The 11294-nt window shown below is 38.0% G+C and overlaps 1 protein-coding gene across 2 annotated transcripts in view; it reads right to left on the reverse strand.

Annotated features, from left to right (window-relative positions):
• LOC133527191 (ankyrin repeat domain-containing protein 29-like) overlaps positions 1-5037 on the reverse strand; it is a 96103-nt gene extending 91066 nt beyond the window's left edge. For both annotated transcript variants that reach the window (XM_061864090.1, XM_061864088.1), the window contains exon 1: positions 4164-5037. The gene's annotated coding sequence lies outside the window, so the exon portion shown is untranslated. The remainder of the gene's footprint in view (positions 1-4163) is intronic.
• Between the last annotated feature and the right edge of the window lie 6257 nt (positions 5038-11294).

The raw sequence follows: 11294 nt of genomic DNA on the forward strand, positions 1-11294 counted from the left end.
GTCTGTGTGCGCGCACTCACACTTAGATAGCTCCCGCTCCCGCCCACCGCAGCGCGACAGAAACATAGCTTCAAAAATTCGAGATTTGAAAAGTTGCTCAGCTAGGAATTGCTCTTAACGATAGATAGGTCGCGAAGTACCCTCGAAAGATACGAATATATTCGCACCCATATCAGATTCGGATTGAATACGTAAACTGCTTTTTACGGTGTGTTCGGGACAAGAGCGTCGCCGGTGACTCCTGTGAGCGCCTGTTACGAACGGAAAGGGAACAATCAGAGAGTCAAGTCCAGCGAAGGAATGTAAGATATTACAATAATTTGGCTACCTAGTAGTAATAACGTTATACCCATGTAGTGCGGTAGCTTTGCTTAGTTTGGAGTAGCTTGATCTGTGTAAGATTATCCTCAAATATATTTATTTTTGTTCAATTCCCGATACCAAAAGTTCCGGGATTTCTCAGGAATTTTGAAACCAGTGCCGGCAATCGAAATGAACGAATCTGATACAGGTCATAAGCTATTTGTAAACCTATTGGCTTTAAACGTTTAAATACAAACTTTTAATAATCTTTCAAAACTATAATTAAAGACCAGACCTTAATAAGTTAGTAGTAAATTTTTGGTACAAGCTTTTATCGCTGACTGCACTTTTCTTTCCAAAAGTAACTAATACTCATCGAGACAATTCTAAAAATCCCAAACACAATTAAGTTACGTTGTTTTATCACAGAGTTCCTATGGATCCATCATCCATCAGATCATCTCGATGGTACCATAATATTGCATTGTCACCCGACTTACATATGTATGCAAATTTTCAGCTTCATCGGAAACCGGGAAGTGGGTCAAATTTAACTTGCAAGATTTGATTACAAACAGACAACGGCCAGGTGAAAGTAAAAAATAAAAGCTTGTAAAAATACATACATACATATACAAAGGTATGGCAACACTCTGTTTCTAATAGGTAGTAGTAAAAGTCCCATCATAAAAGTTAGACCGGTTTATAGTTTTAGAGTTAGCTTATAATCAGTTAAATCGGTTTATATTGTTATCGTGCAGCCTGACAGCGAGACCCCTCGTAGCACGACACGTGTATTTGATGATGATCGTATTATATAAATATTAAAACCATAACGGAGTGTAAAACCGGAATACGCTTTTATACACGTGCTCCGCCTCTGAAAGAAGTATCATAACTTTTAATTGAGTCATTCCTGAACAAGCTTAATCGGATTGCCGACGGGTCTCCAGGATACCGGCCGAGTTAAGTGTTAAGTACTTTTATATAACTTTTGTTTTTATTTTTAGTCTTATTATAGGTAGGTATAAAACCGTGAGCTGCCATTGCTAGTTATATAAAGTTGTATTAATAAAATTAGGACAGCGGTTAGGCTTCGCATGTAAATTTACACACCCACCAACAATTGACATGAATCCAATGAGTTATAGAATGGTGGTGGTGTCACAGAATTGGACATAAACTTAATACATACATAAGCTCAAGAAACGTAAGCCGTTTTGAGCAGTAGTTTAATTATTTCCTCTAGACGAATAAAGCTGTTTTTTTGTTTTGCCTGGCTGGAGGCTGCCGAAGGAGGGTTAAATTTTTCGACCATATGTTTAATGATTTGGCACCTGGTACAACTTAATATTGATGGATTCCTATGAAACTATGGGGTGTAGTGAGCTTTTAGTGTCGGGTCCACCCAGTCGGCCTATTGGCGGGGGATTAAAATCGCTGATGCCTATGAACTCTCACTAGTGGCTCCTCGTAGCTGTCTGCACGCAGCTGCCACACCCCGGGGCAACCACGTCGACTCGTGGGCCGAACCTGATAGAGGGGGATTTAGGTGCTTGCACCTAAGCCTTGCGGTCGCTCCCCGCATAGTGCATAGTGTCTGCTTCGGCGGAATTGCATTCAACCACCGGCGGCGAAGCAGCTAGGCAATTGTGGATGGCCTGAAGGGTAATAATAGGAGACCTGTTATCACTACCTAGATACTGCATCTCTACCTTTCTCCGATCGTAGCGGCTATCCGTTCCATTGGGGCAAGAGAGGTAGAGACTAGACGGTGCGTCTGTGGTTGCGCGAGTATCTACGCACCGTAATATATCCTGCGCAACGGACTGTTTTCTAGATACTGACTAAGTGAACATCAAAAGACCTGTGGCGATGGGTCAAGGTTACTTTCAACCCCGGGAAAAATGTTCGCTAGAATACTCCTCAACAGCCAATGATACTGCCCAAAACCCAGTTTAGGTTCAGGCCAGACAGGGAGACATGTGAAGCCATCTTTTCTGTTCGTCAGCTGCTTGAGAAAAGCAGAGAACAGCATCAACCTATGTTCATGTGCTTTGTAGATCTTGAAAAAGCCTTCGACAGTGCCCCCCGCGAAGCACTCTGGATAATTTTAGGGAAACTTGGATGCCCTGACAAGATCGTGAAATTACTGCGACTCCTACATGATGAAATGAAGTGTGCTAACAATCAACGGTGAACAGTCTGAGCTTTTCTCTGTTTCATGCGGGGTCAAGCAGGGCTGCGTTCTTGCACTGACTCTATTTGCACTTTATTTCGCATTTGTAGTTCGGGAGTCTATGAAAAACTTATCAGGAGGCATTGGTTCCGCATGGATGGGGGACTTTTCAACATTTCAAGGTTTAGATCGCGTACCAAAGTATCCTTTGCTGTAAATAACACTAATTGTCAAAAAAACTGAAATCATGACTAACGTTGAGGTCCCTGGCAATGCGCCAAATGCGAGTGTAAGTATCGGTGACGAGATGCTGAAACGAGTGGAGAGGTTTAGGTACCTTGGTAGCACGATAACAGCAAAGTGCGGCTTCTTCTTCTTCTTGGGTCCTTTACTGTAAGCATATCCGTACACTCGACAGATTTCACCATAAATGCCTCCGAGACATCATGATTCATGAATATCAAATTATCCTACCGGATCAGAAATACAAACGTCCTGAAGCGCGTAAATGTCGGAGGCATTAAGGTATATCTGATGAGGCGGCAGCTACGGTGGTGTGGGCACGTGTCTCGGATGTCTGAAGACAGAGTGGCGAAGAGCATCTTCTTTTCAGAGCTCCAGAATGGTAAGCGTAAAATCGGTGGCCAGTACTTACGATATAAGGACGTTCTGAAAAGACATGTGAAGAGAAGCAAACTAGAGTCTTCTGAGTGGGAGCTAAAGGCAGCGCATCGGTCGGAATGGCGGCGCCTCGAGCATGATCGAGTCCGCGACTTTGAAGCTGAACGTCGCAGCGAACTCGACCGAAAGCGAGATAAGCTTCATATCTCGCTTAAGCCTTAAGGCTCGACCGCCAAACTCTATTTCCTACAATTATGTAGTTGGTGTGGTGCCGTGCCCAAAATGCGCTCGGAAATTTAGTAGGAAGGTTGGGTACGCGAGTCATCTAAAAGCGCACCAAAGATTGGAACAGCTACACTCTGTTAACAGTAATTAAATATGTCTACTCCAGAACACACAGTCGCTGTGGCCGAAATCGGTCAGGAGTCATCATCATCATGAAACTACTATGAAGTATCACTCGAATCGACTCGGTTTGTAAGATTGATAGGTATAGGGTACTTATATTAAGATTACTTGCACAATGTTACCGCGGGTAGTTTTTTAAATTTTATTTCTTTAATTCGCTTTTTAATTGTGCGCAAAATTACGCGCACAATCTGTGAAACGTAACGAAAAATCTAATCACTACAATCCGAGATCAAATAATATTATTACAAAATGTATTACTTTTCAATGTGTACTGCTATGTACGTACGTGTATATCTCCGATAAATATTGCTCGAGACAATTGTCATAGAAATGCAAACAAAAACTTGTTCGGTTTATAGCCTCAAGCTAATACATATACTCACTGATTTTATCATAAAATATATTTGCTTTGTTTAATAAGGGTTTTCGTGGGTCAACGTGTTTAATTTTATCAAAGGAGGAATTTGTAAATTGTCATTAAGCTAAATTAGCATTTTACAGGATATTTTACTCATTTTATCTGAATTATAAACTAGTTAGTTAATAAATACAATTGCAACTAAAACAGGCATTTTCAATTAAAAATAAATATCTGTTACTAAAATTTTATGCTTAAAACAAGTAATTAAGTAAAAGTAAAAAAACTTACCTCTCAAAATTAATTAGTCGACAGTTACAATTGAATTCCAATTCACCGAAGTCACTGAACGAAGTTACATTTTCTCCTGGAGCGAGTTTTGAGCGGGAGTCGTAGTCGATCGCGGCGGGAGCGGCGTGCGTGCTACGCCGTAGGCCGGACGCGACTGGGATACCTGTGGCGTCGTAGCGCGTAGCTCCAGACTCCCGGAGCTCGCTTCTAATATAACACGTTGTTATAGCTTTAACCGGCTTTGATACGACGACGTCTCGGTGATCGGCGTGCATCGCACACGACTTCCACTTCATTTCGCATGCACCAATCAGCGTGAGGGATCTTCAAGGTCGTATCAAAATGAGATCAAAACCGTAACAAGTTGTTACCTAAATCTGATTTGGAGTCCCGGAAACGTATTCTGAGTGTAATAAATTTGATCTGGAATTCTGGATTTATAATGGACATGATCAGTCAGTGTCAAACACAAAAGGTAACATTTCTTTAATCAGAAACGTCACGTTTGACTGTGCTTGACTGATCATATCCATAACAAACTAACTAACTAACTTTTGTAGCGTAGTGATCCAAAGAGGGTCTTGGCCTCCAAAACGAGAAAACGCCACCTGTCCCGATCCTGTGCCACTTCCTGCCAGTTATCGGCTTTGAGTCGCTCCAGCGGTATCTGGGCCGACCCACTGGACGGCGACCAGTCGTTCCCAATAAGCTCTCTTAACACCTCGATCCTCACCCATCCTCAATAAATAGCCGAACCAGCGAAATCTGTGGCATTTTGTTTCACCGATGATATTGGGTTCGGCCACTAACTTCTCGATTTCGCAATTCGTACGGATCCTCCAGGTGAAACTAAATAAAAGCTTGTAAAAAAGGCATTGAAAGCGGCCCATCCGTTGTAGCGCTACGATGCCACAGACATACAGACAGACGTATGCGTATTCGTAGGAATATCGACATAATTAAACTTACTTCTTAACTGAGTAGACACAATGTTCCTGAAGCCATCTCGTTAATTTTGTTTTAATTCTAAATCATACAATAATTTGATATTATCAGGAAGCTTATTATAAATTGCAATAATTATATTGCAAACATTACGCTTATAAACGTCAGCATGACAGGAAGGTTGATAAAGCAGATTGTTGTACAGTATTCGTTGATTTCCTTTAAAAACATCAGAGCGTAACTTAAAATATTTCATATTAGCTCACACGGTAACTCAAGAGTATGTCATGACACTGGTGTCACTTTAATCTTATCGTGATTGCGAGCGGCTTAAACAGTATCCTCTTATTTAGTGATGATTTATTCGAATTAATTTGAATTATAAAATATATATCTAATCAAATAATTTACCATATTAGAACATTCCTGGGAAGGAACTCTTCTCGGGATCTCGGTTAATGTCTAGAGAGTAAAGACACGTTGTATATAAGTGTTTTAAAGTTCATCAAATTTCTTCACAAAGTAAATAAAGAGTCTGTAAACTTTACATCTTATTACTAATTTCAAATTTGGAACGTCTACTTGAACACTTCGCTGTATACCTACAAATGGGGCTTGATATGAGCACTTCTTTCCTATTAATACATAGGTGTAAATATAGATGCGTGATTTAAAAATTCAAGCACGGCTTCAGGGACGGAACCCAAAACCACAAAACAGAAGAAATTCTCGGCAGCTGTCATTTTGACAGTTTGATATCCGGATATCCGGTGGAAGTGAATAGTCAGGCCATTTTTCCGCCGCGTCGTAAAGTGGAACACGACAGCTGACACGTTTCAACTCGCCCTAATCGGGCTTCCAGTGACTTTCCTGAATTTCCTAGCCAGGGCGTAACTATGATAAGAACAGATAAAACTTAAATGAAAGTTATATACGCATTTACACATTAATCATCAAGATTTATTTATACAGGGTGTATTTTTGATACGTCCGATATTCAAAGGGCACTTTATTAGTAGTGTTGGTCCTTCTGAACGATCTTTCATGTTTTACTAAATAATTGCGACTTTTTTATTTTTCCTTACGAAATAATTCAGCATGTAATATATTTATATAAACTTTTTCCTAATCCTCTACTGTTATCTGTCATTTATGCATTCATTAAAACACGAATATAAGAACATAAATAAAAGGTTTCAAGAAAAGTCTATATTGTCTATTCCTCATAACAGCACTTGTGCTTTTAATCGCTATACTGCGATTAATGGCTACCAACCTAACAAAATCAAAACGAATACAGTTTTAAACTAAGTGCATTGCTGCCAACTTACAAAATATTCATTTGGTTGCATAGTAAAAACAATTACTTCATAAGTCAGAAACACGCATGTGACACCCGTAATATAGCAACACCCATAGACTACGAAGACCGCTTAGCGTTGCTTGTTAGTCTCCGTAGGCTACGGTGGCCAAAATCGAGAAAAAACTGTCCAAAAATTTAATTTAGCATGTAGCAAGTACCAGGGCCTCATGAGTTACAAGAAGGTGTCGCTGACCGGCCGGCCGCGGCCCGGGGCGGGCCGGGCGCGTAACAAAGTATGCTCGCGAGTCTTGGCTATATACTTTTGCTTTGTTTACCTAAATTAAGATTTATTTTTGTTGACTCGTAGGAAAAGTATTGTATGGAACGTTGTATAAGTAGGTCAAAAAATGCTCGTGGCGTATTCCTTATACAACTGTTGCATAAAATACTATTTCCTACTCCTCTACTGTTATCTGTCATTTATGCATTCATTAACACGAATATAAGAACATACATAAAAGATTTCAAGAAAAGTCTATATTGTCTATTCCTCATAAAAGCTCTTGTGCTTTTATAAGCTATAATGTTACTGCGATTAATGGCTACCAACCTAACAAAACCAAAACGAATACAGTTTTAAACTAAATATTCATTTGGTTGCATAGTAAAAATAATTACTTCATAAGTCAGAAACACGCATGTGACACCCGTAATATAACAACACCCATAGACTACGAAGACCGCTTAGCGTTGCTTGTTAGTCTCCGTAGGCTACGCTGGCCAAAATTGAGAAAAAACTGTCCAAAAAATTAATTTTGTAAGTAGCAAGTACCAAGGCCTCATGAGTTACGAGGAGGTGTCGCCGACCGGCCGGCCGCGGCCCGGGGCGGGCCGGGCGCGTAACAAGGTATGCTCGCGCGTCTTGGCTATATACTTTTGCTGTAATTTGTTTACCTAAATTAAGATTTATTTTTGTTGACTCGTAGGAAAAATATTGTATGCTACGTTGTATAAGTAGGTCAAAAAATTCTCGTGGCGTATTCCTTTACAATGTTCGCCTACGCCTTCGGCTCCGGCTCACATTGTAACTCACGCCACTCGCCTTTTTTGACCCCTTCTTATACAACTGTTACATAAAATACTATAATGTAATTCATATCATCGCGCTAAATGACGCGATGTCACAACTATCACAAGTGATTATTATGCACTTAATATATTGCGGCTAGAAAAAAAAATCAAAAACTTATTAAGTTTAATTTCAATTTCAATTTCCTAGCCGATGTAAAATTCAGGAAGAATTAGTTATACGCATTTACACAATTATCGTCATTATTTGTTTACACGGCGTGTATTATTGGTACGATCGATATTCCAAGGGTAGTTAGTATTTGCCTTAACTGAACGATCTTTCATGTTTTACTAAAACATTACTTACGACTTATTTTTCCTTACCAAATAATTCAGCATGTAACATATGACTACTTTGTTTCATTCATATCGTCGCACCTACTGACGCGATGTCACAACTGTCACAAGTATTGACCGACATATATGTAAATGTAGCCATTGCGGCTCGAAATTTTTTTTAAAGCGTATTAAGTTTAATTTAAGCATACCGTTTTATATCTTTTCCTGGCCCTAAAACCTACGTCTCGTTTAAATTTGCTGTTGTATTAATAATACACATTGTACATACGATTATACAGTGTGGGCAAATAAGAGTTTTAATGTAACAGTTTGTTTTTAAATTTTAATTATACTAAATGCAAAATTTATTAAATATTTTATCATAAAAATATTATTCATGGTTGGCAATTGTATACAGAAGATATTTTTTGCCAAATGTCTACCGCTAGCTGCAAGCATTTTTTTCAATTGGTTGTATTTGCTTTGTTTGTCCGATTTGCTCGATTAATTTCAAGAAACAGTGACAATGATTGGCACCTAAAATCCCCAAATTTTGCAGCTCCTGACTTATTTCTGTGGGGCATTCTAAAATTACGTGTCTGTCTGTGCTAACAAGCTGGTGAAATTTGAACAGTTAATACCGACCACCCGACACAAATTTACTAATATAATACCGAAAATGTGTAAAAATTGCTGAAAATTGCGATGATAAGGGCTCACATTTGCCTGTTGTTATTGGTAGACATTTGTCAGACATTATAGTCCGCATCTAATTGTCATCCCTGAATAATATACTTTAAAACAATGCCTAATAATTTTTGAACTTAATATAGTTAAAATTTTATAATAAAATGTATACTTACTTCTTATTTGCCCACCCTTTATTTATACAGGACGGACTAAACGGAGGTCAATGATGGAAAACAGTAAAAATTACTAATGTACTACGTAAATTACTTTACTAAGTACCTTAATTACTTTTAAACGCGATTAATTATCAAATTATTGCCGTGTACGATAAAATAAAATGTAAATTATTTTATTAAACTTTTTTTCCAGCCTGCTTGGTTTCTCCTGCCTCTATTAGACGAGCAATGTTTGTATCTTCTGTTTGTTATCGGCTTTTACTTATAAAAGGCGTAGTTTTCCCGACGTTTTCGTCTAGAAATCCAGAAATGGATATGTTTTTTTGTACGTAATGCGGAGAGATTTTTTTTTACTATTGGCTGCCTTTCCACTGGAATCATATATCATAGGCAGTAATCCACACCTCTTCTCCGCTCCGCTGGATTACCACCATTGCTATTGGTTGGATCCAGCACGTCTGTTCGCGTCTCCGCTTGTCTCTGCCTTAGTGCCAAGTGTGAGTCAAATATTACGCTCTCAGATGATAGGTATGCATTTTCATTGCCAAGTGGTCGCAGTCTACACTTGTAAATTCTATGGCCCATATTTTGGACGAATCTATCCTCCTCCTCAATATTCAAAATCGATCTTTAGATATTGTTGAAAAAAAATACTAAAACTATATCTCAAGGCATGCGCAGCAGAAAAATAGATTGTATTTTTAATAAGCATTTAAATTTCAAAGCGTCGCATCGTATCCCCTTGTTTACATAATTATTGAAAGTCATAATGTAATGATTGTCAGATTATCATTAGTCATTCTGAAACCGTTAATTTCTCAGGATTTTCGTAAGGTTACCCTATAGATAGGTTAGGTTAGGTTTGTTTTATGACAATCCTGGAAAGTTACGCGTTTGTATGAAAAAACAAATTATGACTAACGAAAACGTAGAAAAACAATACATTATGACCTAGATCGTACACAAGTTGTAAAACAAAAATTATTATTTATTTATTTATACTTAATATATTATATCGCACAGGTCAAAATAAAAGAAGTAGGTAAGTACCGTTTTATGCGAATAAGGGTTCAATTATTCAATAAAGCTTGTTAAACTTAACTTTATATATGTCCACGGAAAAGGCTTGAAACTAATTAGCAAGCCTAGATAGGTAGGTACATATAACCCACCTGCATCCTTAAACCTGAGGTAATAGCTGCAATATCTGTTGGTCTTGTTGTTTCCGTCTAATTTAAATTGAAGCAATATTTAGCTTTCATTTAACTTGCCCTGTTAGCGCGGGTCAATTTGGTTGAGCTGAAACTTTGCATACATATGTAAATCGCATGACAATGCAATATTCTGCTGCTGATCTAATAATGGAGACAGGAAGTGGGAACTCTTGGAATTGTCTCGATGAGTATTGCCTGTAGAAAGAAAACTACAGTTAGCTGTAAAAGCTTGTACCAAAGAAATGAAATTTGCCAAAAACTTATACGTTAATAAATAACTACCATATTGGTGCTCTGCTTTAAAATAAATTATGCAACTCTACAATATTTCGCAAGTTTAGTATGTGCATAGTAATCAGCCTAAACTCAGGTAATATAACAAGCTAGTTAAGTAATTAAAGTATCAAACTCGAATGGCAAGGTTAGCCACTCCATAATGCCCGCCGCTGACTAACTGGCCTTCTGTCATTATGGTTAACACTAAATACTAACCATAAAATGCATGAATAACGTAGTATGTACACGTGGGAATATGTCTTAAAATGTTGCTAAGCTTTATTGTACCTATGTGCAAATATTTACTGAAAGAACCAATCAAACAAACAAGGAGCTGGGACTACAACCAACGATCCATTAATTTTATACACGACTATGTACCAATGAAAGAATGAAATTACTAATTATCAGTAATTAAGGGCTGATATATACATTCCTTTAAACCAGAATTAGGTACCTACATTATTAAATAAAACGTAAACTCATTATGGCTGCGATACATTATGTAACCCTTCCGTGTCATGGGGCGTCCGGGACCGCCGCAACTACAGTAAACACCCTTTCGCCCAAAACTTTTACTTGGTGAAAATGAGAAATTCAAATGTAAATATCTGAACAAGAAACTTTCCCTTATAAATAAACGCATTGAGGAACATCAAGACGCATTGATTCCCATGCGTCTTGTTTTTCCTGAGTTCTGTATATTTAATTAATTTTAAAGATAAAGATGTTTATTATTCAAGTAGGCATATTACAATGCGCATATGAACGTCAAATAAAGCTACACCGGCTCTAACCCTACACCTCTGACCCGAGAAGATTTAAATATGGACCCAATATGGACCGGCAAGAAACTCGGCGGGACACATCTTTTCAAAACATTACATCTAATGCATGTTTATTATACATGCATTAAATAAGAAAAATGAAATACAATTTAGATTACTATAGAAATCATGCAATTACATACAGTAGCTACTTTTCTTTATACAAAATTGGTAAAAAAATATATATATGTATGTCTGCATATAAAATCATACAAATACGTAGCTCTTTCAGAAAACATATCGATGACTAAACATATTGTTTAGTCATCGACCTTTTAAAGATCTTAAAC

Source organism: Cydia pomonella, chromosome 17 (genome assembly GCF_033807575.1).
Source record: "Cydia pomonella isolate Wapato2018A chromosome 17, ilCydPomo1, whole genome shotgun sequence".
In the NCBI taxonomy this organism is placed as follows: domain Eukaryota; kingdom Metazoa; phylum Arthropoda; class Insecta; order Lepidoptera; family Tortricidae; genus Cydia; species Cydia pomonella.